This window comes from Manis pentadactyla, chromosome 7 (genome assembly GCF_030020395.1).
Source record: "Manis pentadactyla isolate mManPen7 chromosome 7, mManPen7.hap1, whole genome shotgun sequence".
Taxonomy (NCBI): domain Eukaryota; kingdom Metazoa; phylum Chordata; class Mammalia; order Pholidota; family Manidae; genus Manis; species Manis pentadactyla.
In genome coordinates, this window is record NC_080025.1 from 103,011,750 (window position 1) to 103,028,443 (window position 16,694).

General features: G+C 40.3%; 1 protein-coding gene across 1 annotated transcript in view; it reads right to left on the reverse strand.

The window, feature by feature from the left end:
* The window catches only part of SCRN1 (secernin 1), a 56,562-nt gene extending 44,415 nt beyond the window's left edge, over nt 1-12,147 (reverse strand). The window contains exon 1 of the mRNA XM_036897439.2: nt 11,574-12,147. The gene's annotated coding sequence lies outside the window, so the exon portion shown is untranslated. The remainder of the gene's footprint in view (nt 1-11,573) is intronic.
* Between the last annotated feature and the right edge of the window lie 4,547 nt (nt 12,148-16,694).

Below are 16,694 nucleotides of genomic sequence, written 5' to 3' on the forward strand. Positions count from 1 at the left end.
TTCCCTGGCACCTATTATATAGACTGGCACCTAATAAAACCGCAATAAATGTTTTTTGAGTAAATGAAGGGGAAGGGGTATATCTATATTTCATCTTCAATGAGAAAAAGAGCAGGAAAATCTGATGTGCACAAGGTGCTCTCATGCAGTGGTTCAATCCATGGTATTTACATTGGACCATGAATCAGAATGGTCTGGGGAGCTTGTTAAAATGGCCGCTTCCTAGACACCTGCTCCTTGGAGATTCTGATTCAGTGGGTATGAGCTGGAGCACAGCAGTTATTTTTAACAAATGCCCAGGTGATTCCAATACAGCCAGTTCAGACTGGTGTGCAATATCCACTGGTCTTGGTTATTTAACCTCTTTACTTCTCAAAAGTATTATTCATTGTTTCTGCCTGGGTTTTTTTTCTTTTTGATTGTGGAAGCTTTTAACACATACACAAGAGAAAAGAACAATGAACCCCTTAAGGCATCAATCAGTCTCAAAGGCCATCAACTTTCTGCCTTCTTGCTTCTCAATGTTATTTGAGAAACCATTTGATTTTTATTGAATGTTGTTCAATTCAGCAACAGCACTGGCAGCCTTTGAACTCTCTTGCCTTCAAGATGTAGGTGGGTGAAACCCATCCCTCCTAAACTTGAGATAGCAGAATTTTCCTTTCCCTAGTATGACAGATACCAGTGCAGGCAGCTGTTTTCTTGGTCTTGAGCTTCAAAATTGGGAAGCCATACTATATGATAATCAGGGATACTTGGATTGTTATCTAATGTTTTGTATTTTTCACTACTTTAAAGAAATAAAGTCTCATCCAATTCTTTAAAAATGCCTTTAAAAAAAACCTGTCCTTCATTTAACATAGATGCAAGGAAAATCCCTGGGTGACTATCATGACTCTTCTGGGCTGCATAGAAAGTGAGAATTTTTTTTTAGATGGTTGTGTTTTTTTTTGTATCATTAATCCACAATTACATGAAGAACATTAGGTTTACTAAACTCCCCCATCACCAAGTCCCCTTCACATACCCCATTACAGTCTCTGTCCATCAGTGTAATAAGGTGCTATAGAGTCACTACTTGTCTTCTCTGTGTTGTACAGCCCTCCCCGTGCCCCCCCCCACATTATACATGCTAATCATAATGCCCCCTTTCTTTCCCCACCCCTTCTCCCTCCCTTCCCACCCATCCTTTCCAGTCCCTTTCTCTTTGGTAACTGTTAGTCCACTCTTGGGTACTGTGATTCTGCTGCTGTTTTGCTCCTTCAGTTTTTTCTTTGTTCTTATACTCCACAGATGAGTGAAATCATTTGATACTTGTTTTTCTCCGCCTGGCTTATTTCACTGAACATAATACCCTCTAGCTCCATCCATGTTGTTGCAAATGGTAGGATTTGTTTTCTTCTTATGGTTAAATAATATTCTATTGTGTATATGTACCACATCTTCTTTATCCATTCATCTACTGATGGACACTTAGGTTGCTTCCATTTCTCGGCTATTGTAAATAGTGCTGCAATAAACATAGGGGTGCATATGTCTTTTTCAAACTGGGCTGCTGCATTCTTAGGGTAAATTCCTAGGAGTGGAATTCCTGGGTCAAATGGTATTTCTATTTTGAGCTTTTTGAGGAACCTCCATACTGCTTTCCACAATGGTTGAACTAATATACATTCCCACCAGCAATGTAGGAGGGATCCCCTTTCTCCACAACCTTGCCAACATTTATTGTTTGTCTTTTGGATGGTGGCGATCCTTACTGGTATGAGGTGGTATCTTGTTGTGCTTTTAATTTGCATTTCTCTGATGACTAGTGATGTGGAGCATCTTTTCATGTGTCTGTTGGCCATCTGAATTTCTTCTTTGGACAAGTATCTGTTCAGTGATTCTGCCCATTTTTTAATTGGATTATTTGCTTTTTGTTTGTTGAGGTGCGTGAGCTCTTTATATATTTTGGGTGTCAACCCTTTATCAACCCTTTACCAGATCTGTCATTTATGAATATATTCTCCCATACTGTAGGATGCCTTTTTGTTCTATTGGTGGTGTCCTTTGCTGTACAGAAGCTTTTTAACTTGATATAGTCTTTTCTAAGAGTTTTATGGTTTCATGACTTACATTCAGGTCTTTGATCCATTTTGAATTTACTTTCGTGAGAAAGTAAGAATTTTAAAATGAAAATAAATTAGATAACATTTCAAGTAGCTGAATATTTCTAAATCAGTAAGAATGCTAAGAAATATTCTTTGGATACTTTTTTTCTTAATGACTGAAATGATCACAAACTGATTTGTTATTCCGGTCCAAAATCCTGAAGTTCAGGTGATTATAGAGAGAGAAATGAAAAGAGTTATCTACTTAAAAATTGTAAAACCAAAATTCCAGGTAATTAGTGACAATTCAATTTCACCTTAACCCCTGATAATTTAATGTATCATTCATTGCTGGGGCATCTCCCTTCCCCCAAATACCACCACTTAGATGTATATAAGATGATCATAAGAATCAAAAAATAAAACAAATTTATGATATGTAACTGACTATCTATACATATCAAGGAAAGCTGGAAAAAATATAAATACATTTCACCAAGCTGGTGAAATGAAAAGAGGTCATACAAGTTATATATGGTATCATTCAAATTCTATTATCTAGATTGATGAAAAAGATCATAAGAAAATGCAACACAAATTTTAAGAGTAATATTACCTCTGGGTTGTAGAATCACAATTTCTCAATCTCTGTATATTCAGACACTTCCAAATTTCCCACATGAAAATATAAAATTTGCAATGAAATTTTTAAAAAAAAGGAAGAGCTGCAATCAAAAGAATCTACTATCACAATTCACTGCAGCTAATAAATATGGCCTTGCAATAGGGCAGAGACTCAGGGGTTGGGGAGAACCCGACAGCTCAGCCACTGCAAATGAACTCATTTATCTTTTAGCCACATCTGATTCTGCTTCATTTGCACAATATGATCACAATGAGAAGTATGAATAAATACAAATGTTTACTTTAATGATTCAGGTGACAGACTAATAACTAAAGAAATGTAGAATTTTCTATAGTCAAATGGAATGTTGTACTTCAAAATCTACATTTACTCACAGGATATATTAGGGGGTAACTGGTCACTTTCCAAAAGTATTCTTCAAATCACTCCAGAATTTCTCTATAATGCAAAATATTATTATATGATATTTCCCAACTTTTAAATGTTAGAAAATTTTCATTTTTCACTCAACTACATAACAATAATTGTAGTTGGTAGGGAAAATTATTCATTGAATATATGTTACAAATTTAGCAACACTTTCAATGGATTTATGTGCATTAAATGACAGTAGAATCCTTATACATTTGAAAAATAATTCAGATATATATGGCTCATTATTTACTTTGCGTACATCCAATGTTAGGACACACATGGATTCAAGGACCACCTACAAAAATCCAAAACACCCAGTGATGTGTCCATTGCTCTGGTGCATTTAAAATGTGGTACCACTTAGAAGAGAACTCTGGATGCATGTACATTGCTTTTGCAAGAGCTTTTTTAGCGATATTAGACTGAAGAGAAGAGGGGAGATTAGTGAATGGCATCCATTTCACATGGATACAATTCTTTTTGAGGCAGGAAAGAGTACATAAACAGTGCAGCCAGGATTCATTTTTCACTCAAGCTAGCCAATTACAAAATTATAGTCAGATCAAGTTCATTGTAAGAAAGATGTTTTACAATACATGACAGTTTGGAAGACAGTTTTCCATCTTTCATAGTAATATAGAGAAAGAAAGAAAATAACTTGAATTACATTAATGATATATGTTAGACCTGTGCAGTCAGGATAATCTCTCTGAGAGGCTATGCTACAGCTTTTTAATAATGAGTCACATAGACCCAGATTCTGGATGCAGTTCCTCCTTTAACTAAGTTCTTCATTTATAAAATGTGGCCATGATGTCTACCACGTATTGTTACCATATATTGGACTAAATGAGATGATATATACAGAGTATCTGGAATAGATTCAAAATAGGTTTGTTCCCTTGACTTGTTCTTAAAGAATGGGTTCTGGGAATGTGATGATAATGGAGATAAAAGAAGAAGAATGTGTTTGAAATAGGCAGGGATGTGGTTAGTTGCCAAAAGCACTCTCTGTGGGAAAGATCTGGGAGCTACTGGGCAAGCCACATCCAGGGACCTTTCATTTCCTCGTGTTCTCATTTCTAACATTGCTGCCATTGTATCCACCAATTTGGCAAGGTTGCTTTGAATTATGACCTTCCCATTCCTACCATCTGTTTTCCTCTCCCATCTAAACAATACATTGTCTACTATCTTTTCCCATTAATGTGATTTGATACGTACCTCTTAACTCTATAAACTGGAATTTTTAAAAATTTTCTCAATCATCCTCCAAATGGTAATTACATTCTGACCCTGGTAAAAAGTTGGCTAAACATTCATTTCCTACAGAAGAAATAACTAGATTTAAGTCTTGCTAGTAACCAGAGGGCTACTAATTTATATCTAGCAAAATGGTCATAAAAACTACTTAGTACATGTCCATTAATGCTAGTCATTTGCTGTGTGCTACCATTAGGAAATTTATCCCATTTTATTATCAAAAGGAACCTGTATACATATACATGAATATATGTATATCAATACATTAGTATCTCCATATATATGTGTGTAAATATAATTACATACAATATATGAAAGAAAAAAAAGAAGGAAGGAAGGAAGGGAGAAAGGATAGAGAGAAGGATGGATGGAAAGAAGAAAATGATCTGGAAGCATTAATATCTAACTGAGAGCTGGGAGTGAAAGCAAGGGTGGAATATAGAGATGGAAACTTTACATTTTACTTCAGTTATTTCATTTTAAGTCTATAGCAAGTTCATATTACTTTTTGGGTTTTTAATTATTAAAAAAAATACTTAAGAACCACATCTTAAGATATTTCATTTAATTCTTTCAGGTCACTAGGGCACTAAGCGCAATTTAAAAATACATAAAAGGTTGTTTTGTTAATTAAGGTCTCACTAATATACAATCTTATGAAGGTTTCACATTAGCACATTGTGGTTTCAGCATTTCCCATATTATCAAGTCCCCCACACACACCCCATTGCAGTCACTGTCCATCAGCATAGTAAGATGCTATAGAGTCACTACTTGTCTTCTCCGTGCTGTACTGCCTTCCCTGTGACCTACCTGTATTGTGATTGTGAATTATAGTGCCCCTTAATCCCCTTTTTCCTCCCTCCCTGCCGCCCTCCCCACCCCTCCCCTTTGGTAACCACTAGTCCCTTCTTGGAGTCTGTGAGTCTGCTGCTATTTTGTTCCTTCAGTTTTGCTTTGTTGTTATACTCCATAAATGAGTGAAATCATTTGGTACTTGTCTTTCTCTGCCTGGCTTATTTCACTGAGCATAATACCCTCTAGCTCCATCCATGTTGTTGCAAATCATGGGATTTTTCTTTTTATGGCTGAACAATATTCCATTGAAAATACACTAAAGTTTTGAGAGGAGAAAAAGATATTTGGAAGAGCTTTTGATCACTACATCATTTTAATTATGGTATTTAAGAAATCAGAAGAATTACCAACGTGTATTTTTCTCAAACCACCTACACGCCTTTCTTCAACCAAGGGAAAATGGAGCTAAAAAGAGGTTTTCAAGGTCTTTATCATTTAGAACATGTGCTCATGTATATAACAAAGAGAAGGGGGCAATAACCCAATGGAAATGCTTCTGGGAGCTTTCAAGGATGTCCAGTACACCTTAGGGGAGCAGATTAAGCACTGGGAGATTTAGGTTAAATAGATGACCACTAAGAACAGAAGAAGGGAACAATAACCATCTCAAGCTCCTTCTCTCTGCTCAGATGAAGCTCAAGCTGGGAAGCCCCCAACTCCCTCCTCCTCTAGTCACCCTAACATTCCATCTAGTTCCGTTCACCACCAACCCAGACTGGGTTAACCATGCTGGGAGCTTCTGAGGGAGGACGGACAGTGTGGGTAAATGACAAATACATCACTGCTTGCCTTCTTGGATCTCAGGCAGCTCCCCTGTGACAAAGGGAACGGGAGGGAGCACAGTCTTAGCCACTCCCTCCACCGACAAGAGCTCTGTGACCATCCCTGAGAGTTGCTGAGAAAAGCATTCCAGAAAAGCCCCAAACTGGGGATAGTTATGAAAGTGAGGATAGAAGAGATACACCAAATGATGAAAAAGGATATGCCTATCACCTGGTACAGGATAGGTATGAAGTGCTAAGGATTGTGGCCAATCAACCTCAAAGATAAAGCAAGTACAGACTGTATCTCATCCCCAATACCTCTCTTTTACATTTCTTTCACCCATTTGTTTCCTAAGCGGAACTGAACTTCTTATAAATTTGAGAAAATGTTTCCAGAGTCCCTCTGAGTCTGTACTTGAAATTATACTGGGTTTATAGGCTCACTTGGCAGGGGTAACTAAAATTATCAAAATCATAAACTCCTACATTTTGTGTTAGAGTATAAAGCATTCACTATGTGCTTATTAACATGCTAAACAATACACATAAATATGTGTATGATATCTAAATAATAAATAAAATAACTTAATCCTCACAATAACCACATCACAGAAGTATTATTATCCCCATTTTAAAGATGATAAAATTGAGGTCAAAAGTAGTTAAGTCTTGCCCAGGCTCATATAACAAGAAAGTAGTGGAGTGGGAATCCAGACTCCAAAATACCCTTAACCACCAGGCTGCCCTGACTCCATCTTGCCTACTAAAGGCAGGAAGCTTGTTTTTTGCTGTGAGCTTTTTTCTAAGTCAATCACTGGAGTGCTGCAGTTTTCTTTGTAGGTATTCTGCCCATTTTCTGTTAAGTTCACTAGAGAGAGAGATGTACAGATCCTCAATGAAGAAAATTGCAAGGCTTTATAAGGACATGGGAGATTTAAAGGGCAGGGGATACTCATGTTCTTTGCTGGGAAGATCCAATGCTATATGGAGGTGTCCAACTTCCCTAAATGAACCCATGGAGTCACTAGGAGAAATCAATCTTGGACATAACTGGACAAAAATGATCCTGAAGCTCATCTAGAAAGGGTATATGAGATTAGCCCAGAAGCTTCAGAAATGAAAAATAATGAGGGAAGACTAACCCTGCATGGTATTAAACCACATTATAAAGTTTCAACAATTAAAACAGCTCAATAGTTGATGCAAGAATAGACAGATTAACAGAGCAGAGACTATTGTAATATACCTATATACTATAGGAAATTAGCATATGGTGAAGCTAAATTTGAAACTGAGGTGAAAAGATGTAGTAAACAATAAACATTGTTGGGATAATTGACTATTTGGAATGAAGAAAAGAGGGAAGAAATCTGTCCGGATCCTCAACTCACTCCTAATCCCCCAAATCCTAAACTCAAAATTTCAACTGTTTAAATCATTTATATTGACAGAACCAGAGGAAGGCTGGTTTTTTTGTTGTCGTCCTTGTACGCACACGTTACAAGCACAAGTTATCTCAGTGTGTAGGGTTGTACTAGAGTAATGCCAATTCCAATAAACTATTGTATTTTTTACTATACCATGTCTCATCCCACAGCAATCACCTTGCAAAGTCAGGGGGCCGCTCTTGTTCATCCATTTCAAAAAGGATACTGGTAAGTGCCTTATGAGTAACTTGCTCAACGTCATACTCTTAATTAGAGACAGAACCAGAGCTAGGACCAGGGTCCCCTGGCTGGCAGCCTGGGAACCACTGTATGAGATGCACTCACCTCATTTTAATGCGTTTACTATGTTTGTAAAACCAGACATTTCTGAATGTGGAAGTGACTTTCAAATGTGCTGTGCAGTGCTGTCTAGGCTGCCCTTTCACTCCCTGGTTACTGTCCTACCACTGTAACCCCTGCCAAGCCCAAGTCCATTGGACTCTGAATCCTGGATTACCACACACTCTGCTTTGTGTGCTTCAGTGTCTCATAACCCAGCAGTGCCAGCCCACTGCACACTCACTCTTCCCATCAACAGAGTCCCTGAGCACTCACTCCTGTAGTTCTCCTCCACCCATACCTTCTCCCCTCCACTCTGTTCAAGCTTCTCTCTCCTTCCACAACCAGTTCTCTGAACAGCATCACACACCTCAACCAACTTCTACTTTCCATTAATGACCTAGACCAATACAGTCCAACAGAAGTATAATGGAAGACAGATGCGAACCATATATATAATTTTTTCTAGTAGCCACATCTAAAAGAGTAAGAGAAACTGGTGAAACTGTTTTTAATCATATGTTATTTAAACCCAATATATCCAAAATATTGCTTTAATAATCAATATAAAATTGAGATACTTAAAATTTTTTTTTCATAAAATTTTTAAAAATTTACTCTGTATTTTATACTCACAACACATCTCAATTTGGACTAGCTGTAATACACTACCCATATGGCTAGTGGCTACTGAACTGGACAGCACAGACCTTGGCTTTCAATCCAGTGAAAATGGTCCCAAATTTTCAGAGTGACTGATTATTGATTGATAAAGGGATCATAGGTGATATTTTTAAAATAACTGGCTTATCTGTATTTCTTATTGTTCTCCAACAAACACAAACTTCATGTGTTTATGTACTTTTAAAACTTCTGATTTTAGATATCCTTGGTATATCAGGGGAATTTAAATGAAGGAATCTTTACATTCATGTTCTAATGCAAGTTATGTTTTTAATGGTACATGTGGCATCAACATCTGACTTCACTTCAACATACCTACCCACACTTAGCTGCTAATCACTTACCATCACAAATTATTCTCCTTGTTCCCTGCAACCTGCCTACCTTCTCCTTCTGCAGAACACTGGGTTGAAAGTACAGAATGCCACAAAGAAATATTTCCCATGTCCTTACCACCTCTGCACGAATACGAACCCACATGCAATTTCTAGTTGTGCTTTAGTAGATCCAGGTCACTGGTATATGACTCACAAAATTCAAATTCAAATGATAGGAAAAGCCTCTGTCTTCAGTACTGCTGCCAAATTATTTTCAAATAGACTTGGTTTTTTACTTTTACTTAAAATTAGATATATTCAAAAGCTACTATATGTTCCACTTCTCTTTCTTTTAAAAAGAAATTGGCCTAATGGTTCCCCAAAAACATGAGCAACTAATTTTTTAATCAAATAATGCAATTCTCACCTCAGAGACTTTGACTAAAATTATGTTTTTGGTGCTTAAATATAGAAGGAGTCTAGCCATTGGAATCTGAGGTACACACAGCTTCAGAAGTTAAATGGCCTTGAATTAGGAAACTAAGGTGTAGTCACTTACTTTAAATACCTACAGATTTTTAAATTCATGTTACAGTTTGTTTTCACATTGCTGTTTGCCATCCCAATAATGACGGGTCTGCCCTTTTCCCCCAGGCTTTGAAAGGTGGCATGTGGAACCCTGACCTGGGGAATTTTGAGACCTGGATTTCAGTCCTCACTGACAGCTGCCAACCAGCTATGACCTTGGAGGCAGTCCATTCATCCTGCTGGATTCAGTCTTTCAGGCTATAAAAAAGAGGTTGACAGCAGAGTGCCCTCTAGGGCTGATGCCAGCTCACCATTCCTGACCTTAGCACTAATCTTCCTCTATTCCATTATCCCTGAAACACTTGCTTCTTCATGCATCTCCTCTTCCTACATGAGAAGATGGCAGGCAGCACAGCAGTGAAAAGGGAAAGAAAGTCTGTTAAAAAAACAAACGAAAAAATCCTAAAACGAATCAGCTCTCAAGAATTTCCCATTCTCTGATGTGTGGGTGATTGTTCATAGAGCTAACCCAGCTCTCCCTTCCAATGAAACATGCTCGAAGAACTTGGTATTTGTTATGTGTACTCTTCTTGTGTGATGTTTACGGTAGACACTCATCCCTTTTAAGAGCCATTTGTAGGTGCAAAACGAACAGAAGTTATGCATCAAACAGACATCAAGCAGCCACACAGATCAACTTTAGTGGAGGCTGGAGAAAATCATATCAAAATCACAGTTTTAATTAGGTCTTTGCACCAGCTTTTGATAAGCTAGAGAAGGTGATTACTGCTCCCTAAACTTCCTACCTAACCTCCCCAGGAAACTGCTGCACCCTAAAATCTAGCCTGTTGTGACAGTCACTCCCTACCCCTCAGAGCTGGCTGCCAGCGACACCCAACAGAGCCTTCCCTCCCGCAGATTCCCTCCCCAGGTTTAAATCAAGGGGCAGCTGATGTTAGCTGTGGTCTGTTTTGCTTTCGCCTGGCCTGTTTCTTCATGCTGCCATTTTGAGTTAACATAGATTTCCTCTGCAACTGATTCATCTTCTGGTCAGGCTTGCAACACAGTAGGCGCGCGCACATGCGCGCGCGCGCACACACACACACACACACACACCACTGGAAAGCTGGACATAAGCATAATCCAAGACGCGTGCAAAGCTAGAATTAAAAAGCAAATTCAGAAAGACGATATTATTTAACAGAATCCTACCAAGTCAGTTTTGAGTCGCAGCAAAGGACTAAGCTTCTTAGGTGCACTTGGGTTTAATGGATATTTTTAACCCCTAAATCCGAGTTCTCATCAGTTTTTTAAAGTTCAAGCGTCCTTGCTGCTTTGCAGTCTCAAGACTTCAGGAATGATGTTGCCAAATAATCGGCCCCCCGAAGAGAGAACCTAAATGGATACTCAACGCAGAAATACGAGCGCCTTTTACCAGTACTTGCCCCGGCGCCCTGGCGTCAACCTGCCCGGGCACCCCCACCCCAAAAACCGCACCGGGTGTGGCTTTGGGGAGTTGTGTCAAGTCCTATGACTCGCGTAGACTAGAACTACAGCCCGCGCGTTTGCACTCAAGCGGAGGTTAGTTCCCTGGATTAAGGGGTCGCGGACCGGGAGGACGTGGGCCAGAGCCGGGCCAAGGACCGCAGGCCCTGCGAGGCAGCCATATTCGCCCGCCGCCCACGCGGCAGGTGCAGTACCTCCCGGGAAGGTGCCAGGCCAGCCTCGCTACCGGGCTTCGCGTGAGCGAGCCCCGAACCCCAGGAGCTGCCCGAGGGCTGGCGGGGGTGGGGACGCACAGGCACACATCCTAGCGGGGCAGCAACTTGCAAATCAAGAAACTGAAACAGAGGAAAAGCAGCTGGGGGTTAGGAGAGCTAAAGGGAGGTGAGAGGAAGGATGGGGCTGGGGTGTGGAGTGCAGGAACAGGCTCCAACCAGGCTGCAGGGTGCCCCGGGTGGGGCATCCCTCTCCTGCGCCCCCGCAGTCTACTAGCCCGAGTCATCCCCGGCCTCCGGCCAGACCACCTCTTCCCTGAGTCCCTGAGATCGCAGCCCCCTCCAGCCAGGCCCCGCTGGGATCCAACCCCGCCGGGATTCGGCCCCGGGGAGCGCTACCCGCGGGTTCGGAGGGACAGCGGGAGGCGACGAGGCGCAAGGGAGGGCGATGGCGGATGCGGGTGAAGAGCGCGGAGGGAAGTGGCTGTAGACTCTGCGCTCCCAGGGGTGCCCACCGCGGCTCACCTGCGGGCGGCGGGCTCCGGGCTCGACTCTGCGGTGCTGATGCTGCGGCCGCTAAGGGTGCGGGTGCTGCCTGGGCTGCGATTACTGCGGCGACATCGGGGGCTGCAGCTGCAGTGGCGGAGGCAGCCGCCGGGCGCTTTTCCCCCTCCCCAGACTCCCAGCGTCCCGGCCACCGCCCCCCGCTCACAGCTGGCCCGGATCACGTGACCGCGGGCCCCACCTCCTACCCCCTACCCAGGGCCGGGGGGCCGTCCGGGCCGCAGTGCCGCGCTCCGCGCTCTCCGCGCCTGGGAGCTGGGCTGCGGCCGAGAAGGCGAAGCTCGCCGAAGAAAGTGGCTCTCCTCTCTATTTGTAGTTCTAAGTCACGGCCCAGGTTGCGGCTTTCTCGAAAGGGAAGACTCGGGCTTTGATGGAGCCAGGCCCCACTTCCTCCCGGCGCCTCTCCCGGACTCCGCCGTTTGGTTGCTACGGGCGGGCCTCGGTGTCTAAACAAAATTTCCCCACGGAAAAACGTGTCCTGTACTTTGTCAACTCACACGTTCAAACCGACTCCCTGGTTTTAAAGATGCCGTCCTGCGCCATGTTGATAACCCAGGCCTTTTGCCGGGTGCTTGGCCATTGAAGTCCAAAGAGGTTAACTAATCCAAGGTCACACAGCATGTGGCAAAGCCAAGATTCCATACCTGTGTTAATAAATCCACAGACAGATGACAGGTGAGCTGATGCTGGACTCAAGGTCATTGGTCAGGACATGACAATTAGCCTGTTACAGGAACACAAACTCTACCTTTTGTAAATTAGTAAGAAAAGACCATCGCAAAGGATATAAAAAGATGATTTACAGGAAAACAAACGCAATACCAGCCAGGCACATGAAAAGATATTCGAGCTTATTTAACTGCAAATCAAATACACGAGGCAGCATTTTCTACTTGTCAGATTAGCAAAAATCAAAAAGTTTATAACCTTAATAGAGGACAATTTGGCAATCTCTCCTAAAATAACACATGTATAGGCTTTGACCAAGGATTCCACTTCTGGAATTTATCCTGACACAGGCTATGTTTATAATGACACAGGTGTGAAATGCTGAGTACAAGTTTCCCCAATGCTGCATTATTTGTTCTAGCAAAGCCTGGAAGCAAACGTCCATCCATAGAGGACTGTTCAAATAAATTACAGCACATCAGTATAAAGAATGCTATCTAGCTATTTTTTTTTAATGAGGAAGATCTATTTCTATGCACTGGTATGAAAGATCTCCAAACTATGCTAAGGTGGCAGAGACATGTGCCCAACATTGTGTGTTATCATTTGTGGGGGAAAAGTATGCCTGCATTCATATTTGCAAATGCATAGAATATCTTTGGATGGATACATAAACTGTAATAGGAGATGCCACTGGGGAGCAGAATGGGGTAACTGAATGCAAGGGAGGGAAGGAGACTTTTTTCCATGTCTTTTGTATGTTATGCCCATGCTTGTGTTTTGCTACAAGAATAAGTGGATAGTGGGAGATGGCTGAGGAAATCAATGTAGATACCACAGAACAGAGCAGTGGCATAGACTCTTGGAGCACAAAGGGACCTTATTGTGCATTTAGCCCAACCAAGGAGACTGTCCTGTTAATTTTTACCTATCTCTGTCTTTATATTACAGTGCTTTTTTTCCCCATAAAATATAACTGGGTCTTGCTTTTCCTTCAGTCAGACACTCAGACTTTTACTGGAGTGTTTAGATCAATGGCTCTCAAACAGGGACACTTTTGCCCCAAGGGACATGTGGCAAAGTCTGGAGACATTTTGGTTGTCACAAGGAAGAGGTGGGGGAGGTCTCTACTAGCATTTGGTACATAGAGGCCAGGGATGCTATTAAACAGCCTACCATGCAAAGTACACCCCCCCCCAACAACCAAGAATTATCTGGCCCTACATGTCAAAGCATCCAGATTGAGAAACTCCAGCTTAGACCATTTTTATTTCATGTAATTATCAGTATCATGGGTCTTAAATGTAACATCTTGCTACTTCTATTTGTTGCATCTGTTCTTTGTCCTGGCCCAAACTTGTTTTTGTTTGTTAGTTTCTTTTGCTCTCTACTTGCCCTCTTTTGAAGAATTGAGTATTTTTTAGTATTCCATTTTATATTCATTATTGGTTTATTTGCCATACTGCCTATTTTATTTTTGACTATTCTAGGGTTTACAATATACATTTAAACTTAGCACTGTCTACTTTCAAATAATGTAATTTCAGGTATAATGCAAAACACTTTCAAGAGTCTACTTCTATTCCCTAGCCCCACCTTTACTACTATATAGCTGCCATTTGTTGTAGGTGCAGGTTTGATGGTAATAAACTCTCTGGGATTTTGTCTGAAAAAGTCATTACTTCGTTTTCATTTTTTAAACATTTTTGCTGAGAGCTACTTGTTTTTCCTAGCACTTTAAAGGTACCACTCCATTGTTATAAGACATTGTCACAAAATTTGTAAAGTTTCTGAGGAAAAGTGTGTGTTTGATCACCCTTCTTCCTCTGTACATAATATATCCTTTGCCTCCCCACTATGGCTGCTCTTTAAGAGTTTTATCTGACAGAGATTTTGCGCAACGTGATTATGATGTATCTTGGTCTGTTTTGTTTTGTTTTGTTTTCTGTTTATCCCACTGGGGCTCATTTAACTTCTTGGATCTGTAGCTTTAGTAGTTTTCATCAAAGTAGGAAAAAGTTTGGCCATTATTTCTTCAAATATTTTACCCATTCTATCCTGCTCCTCCCAACTTCAAAGACTGCAACTGGACATATATTAGGCCACTTGATGTTGCCCTACAGGTCACTGAGGTTCTGCTCTTCCTCTCCCTACCCCCACCAGCCTTTATCTAGCTATATTTCAGCTTGTATAATTTCTCCTAGTATTTCTTCATAAATAAAGATAAGTTTACTTATCTCTTCTGCAGTATTTATTCTGTTAACAATCAGTGAAATTATTTTTTTTTACAATCAATGTAATTTTTATATCAGAAATTTGGTTTTTCATTCCTTGAACTTCTACTTGGTTCTTTTGATATCCGTTTCTCTCATGTTTTCCTTTAAATCTCTGATCATATTTATATTTTGATAACTGTTTAAAATTCCTTGTATACTAATTCCATCATGTCTGCCAATTTCAGTTTATTTTTATTGATTGATTTACCTCCTGTTTGTCTTGTAATTTTTCAATGGATGCCAGACTTCGTGGATTACATGTTGCTAAGTGATGGATATTTTGGTGTTCCTGTAAAGGTTGTTGGACTTTGTTCTGGCACTTAAGAGTCAGTGTGATCCATTTGAGCCTTATTTATAAACTGTTGAGGACAACTCTATGGCAGCTTTAACTTTATGGCTATGTTAGCCCTTCTCTGATGTCTGACTCACCTATCTGCTATAATGCCTCTTCCTCTACGTAATCAATAAGGTGATTCTGGCTGGTGGGAATGTGAAAAATTCCCAGTTTTGTGTAAGCTCTGGAATTTTTTGGTGCATACTCCCTATCATTCCTCAGGAGTTTTTCTCTGCCCAGCCATGTGGAGAGTCACCATGTGCAGGCACAGATTGGTATTCAGTGATCCAAGGGAAACTTTCTGCAAATTTCTTTAGTTCTTTTCCATTTGATTTTCTCTTCTCCAGTGCTCTACTCCACAAATTCTAGCTGCTTCAACCTCCCTGAAGTCCAAGCTCTGTTTCCTCAGCCCTACAAGACAACTGGGCTCTGTTTTGTTTCTTCTCTTTGCTATGTATAGTCCAGGAATAGCCTCCAAGCAGAAAGCTGGGGTAATTGTAGCTCTCGTCTCATTTGCTTCCTTTCAAATCTTGAGAATCACAGTCCTGCTCTGCCTATTGTCCAATGTCTGACAGAAGTCATTTCATATGTCTTGCCCAGTTTTCTAGTTGTTCCCAATGTGATATAACAAGTCCATGGCAATTTCTCCTTCACGGACAGATGTGGAAGACCATAAGTGCTAGTATTCATGCCTCTAAGGAACCAAATGTTCTGATATTGAATCAACTAGACTCATTATTTCAAGAACTGCAAATGCATAGTTATAGAACTTCTTAACTTACTAATTTAGCAAGAAACATTTATTGAACACTTGTACCAGGAATTGCACTGTTGCTACAAAGATGAAGAAGCCCCTCCTCTCAAGAAGTCAGAGGCAAGCAGGGAAATTAAGTAGAGAGGTAATATGTGAATATATTGTATATTTTGTCAGGATAACATTGGAGTTATGCATAGATAAATACATTGATCTACCATACTGGGATATGTAAACAAGCTTAAAAGATGATCATAAATTAGACTTACTGAAGCCCAGACCCTTTTTAAAAAAATTACTGATGACAATTTTGCCTTCTAGCCAGTGTTGTTGTCTGAAGAACCCTATCTATGCAATGATTCTGAGGGTCTGAAGTACATGAGTAATTGAGAAATGCCCCTAACACATTGCATATAGAGGTATTTTTTCCCACTTAGTGCTTCATTTACTGTAGCAGAAGAAAAGAGGTCTGTCATTGGGAAAATCTCATGGAAATGAACAACAGACAGTATTATGTGAATAAGACACTCATGTATGACTAAGAAAGCCTGTGTAATTGCTCTGTATGTAATTTATGAGAACCAAAGAAGGAGGTGACAGGAGAGTCATGGAAAAATGAGAAAGAAAAGCACTAGTTAAGCTTAGTCAGCCACCTGCCTTAATCTATGACAACAGTGTTTAGGTTAGTTTTCTGAATTTGGTTACCATAGAAACAAACTGTTAGAATGCCCTTAAATCAATTTATAGAATTATTGCTCATACTGAGTATGTATTAAGTCTATTTCTAAAATATTTTTAGAATTTAAATGATCCATCAAGCCCTTTGAATATGTACTTTAAGCAACCATATAAATTGTACTTCAGCAAAAGGAGTAAAATCCTATTCATTATAAGTAGGTGATGGGTTTATAATTCAATTATTTAATCAGTTTCAATGAATGGCTCCTATTTAATTAGAATAAGGTAACAGTTCATAAATGTTCTGGACCTGATTGTAAAAACAGAATATTATGTATGTCTCACACTCACTGCTGTACTGTGAGGAGTCA